The sequence below is a fragment of the Podarcis bocagei genome (genome assembly GCF_964188305.1).
Source record: "Podarcis bocagei genome assembly, chromosome: 17".
Classification (NCBI taxonomy): domain Eukaryota; kingdom Metazoa; phylum Chordata; class Lepidosauria; order Squamata; family Lacertidae; genus Podarcis; species Podarcis bocagei.
Window position 1 is genome coordinate 4,539,161 of NC_138143.1, and position 3,169 is coordinate 4,542,329.

Genomic DNA, 3,169 nt, shown 5'->3' on the forward strand with positions numbered 1-3,169 from the left:
AAACTCCACACCCCCGGGTTCTTTTTAATCTTCTGGCTCCTCCAGGCCAGCCAAACACTGCTGTGCTGGGCGGAAGGCATGTTTATGTCAAAGCACTGCAGTGAAAAGAAGATTCTAGTTCTGCCCTTTTTATACTTTACTGTCTTTCCAAGAACCGGTTTCCAATTCTTGCCATGGGGAGGATTCCAATAGGAGCTGGAACTGGGTTCTGGCAGAGAAGCAGGGGCATGCACATGCTTGGTGCATTGCACTCAATTGAGCGTTGCCACAATACCTGCCCTTTTCTACCTCTGCCATATTAACAACCAGCCACTTTGCATATGTGCTCTTGAACACTTGCTGTGTGTGCAGCACCTTGGCTTAATCAGAACAAATACAGTACTAACCATAGTTACAGCAGAGTACCCAGTCATTGAGGACCTGGCTTCTGCAGCAGTGATGCCGCTATGCATGTAGTCAAACAGACTTTGCAAGCATCACGGCCAAAGGAGCAGACTGATCACCAAGGACATACCAGTTCTCCTCCAGTCACCATGGCTAGCTCAGTTTAGCAGCAAGTCTGAAAGGAATGTTTTATTGGATCCTAATGTGGCTGTTACTGTGAAACTTGTCATGGGGTCCTTGCTCATAGCAGCATTCTTGCTTCCTAGCCTTTGGTTATATAAGGATGCGATGTAAGCATGACATCAACAAATAATTGCTTTCTGAAATATATACATGCCATGAAGTCAAGGAAACCCTTTGAGTTATTGTGAAATCCCAGGCAGTTGTTTTGTGAAGAATGCAAACTTAAAGATCTTGAGGCTTAATCACAATGGGTTTAATCCATGGGCATCCTGCATGCAGCTGGTGGGAAAACTTCAGGACTTTGCTGACATTGGGGTTTTGAGGACTTCAGCTCCTTCCTCTAAAAGAACTATGACCTTTAGCTCCTTCAGATTAAAAAGACATTTGAGGGGTAAATTAAAGAACCCGCAGTGATAACAATCAGGACAGGGTCTAATTTTTATCTCTATGGTGCAAGCTCTGAACTTTGTACACCTACTCACACTAGCAGTTTTTTAAGCTTTTGGATTGTCTATTTCTTATAGAAACTCCAACATACTGAGCAGAGTATAGTTTAAAGGTAAAGGACCTCTGACAGTTAAGTCCAGTCGCGAACGACTCTGGGGTTGAGGCGCTCATCTCGTTTTACTGGCCAAGGGAGCTGACGATTGTCCGCAGACAGTTTTTCTGGGTCATGTGGCCAGCATAACTAAGCTGCTTCTGGCGAAACCGGAGCAACACACAGAAACGCCGATTACCTTCCCATCGGAGCGGTACCTATTTATCTACTTGCACTTTGACGTGCTTTTGAACTGCTAGGTTGGCAGGAGGTAGGACCGAGCAACAGGAGCTCACCCTGTCGCGGGGATTCGAACTGCCAGCCTTCCGATCGGCAAGCCCTAGGTTCACTGGTTTAGACCACTGCGCCACCTCAGAGTATAGTTTAGGAACTCACAAAGACATAAAGTATTGGTGTGTTCAAACTTGAGTAGGGGTGGATTACTGAGCTAGCAAAATAATCTAATCCTCTCCTCATACACAAGCATACTCACCATGTCCATTATCTCTTGAGCTCACGAAACCATTGATGCTGCCAAAACATTTCCCCTCAATATGCACCCATAACTGTGCATCTTCTAGGGCATGAAAGGAAGTGAAATTCCATTTTGTTGGAAGCTGCTCCCTGCGCTTGAAATGGTACCCCAATAACTGCCTAGAACAATCTGCCCAAACTGGTGCTTTCCATATATTTTAGACTACAACTCCAAAACACTGGAACTTGGTTGACCTATGACCACAGACGATGGGAGCTGGTGGTCTGGAGGGTTGCCACAGGTTGCCCATCCCTACTCTAGATGGTCTTGCACTACAAGTCTCATTGTCTCTTACCATTGGCCATGCTGGCTGGGGCTGATGGAAATTAAAAGTCCAACAACATCTGGAACCCACAACAGAAAGCCTTTTTGATATGATCTAACAACGCTATGCATGGCAATTTCCATTCTCCCACACACCATGATGACTGTGCTCTGCCTCAATGCTGGAGGCGCAATGCTTCTGAGTACCAATTGCTGAAACCTGGAGGAGAGGTGAGTGCTCTTGTGATCGGATCCTGCTTGTGAGTAGGCATCTGGTCGGCCACAGTGAGAACAAGAGGCCAGAGAGCCAGTGTGGTGTAGTGGTTAAGAGCGGTAGTCACGTAATCTGGGGAACCGGGTTCGTGTCTCCGCTCCTCCACATGCAACTGCTGGGTGACCTTGGGCCAGTCACACTTCTCTGAAGTCTCTCAGCCCCACTCACCTCACAGAGTGTTTGTTGTGGGGGAGGAAGGGAAAGGAGAATGTTAGCCGCTTTGAGACTCCTGAAGGGGAGTGAAAGGCGGGATATCAAATCCAAACTCTTCCTCCCCCAGACTAGACGGGCCATTGGTCCTGACCCAGAAGGGCTCCTGTCTCTTTCATACGCACACCCCATACCCAACAGGACACAGAATTTGCTTTAAAATATATTCTATATATGTTACTGGTTTTTCAAAATAACAAAACCGACATCCAACAGCACCCCCTTCTCACCCTACCCTCCAAACACAGGTTCCTGATGGCAAAAATATTTTCTTAAGCTGTGTTACGTCAGGTTTTATTGTCAAACCTTTAAAGTCATCTACGTTCATGTACTTATTATTAATTAAGCACGCAGTAACTGTGTTCTCTCGGGGAGTTGCAAGCAGTAAACATGCTCCTCCTCGGCGTCTTCTAATTAGAAAATAAATCATCCGTTGTTTTTTTAGAAGCCACAGCTCCATTGCTTGCATGCAATGATGGATGCGTCAGATCAACCAACCCCAAAATAATGGGTTAAAAAAACCCCAAAACGTCTGGATTTAAGACGAGCGCCTGGACACATACTGTATTGACTATCTGGGTGGGTGCGATTGGTGCAGTGGACTCTAGCGGGGTCTAAAACCTCCGAATTGGAGCGATTTAAAGGAAGAGCAAAAGGGAGCGAGCGAGCGAGCGAAAGAGCTAAACCCGCGCGCGACTCTTCCAGGCGCCCCCTAGCGGCTGCCTCGAGGAGCGCCCGTCTGTCGCCGTCCTCTCTATGGTGCCCCGAGGCTTTCTCTATG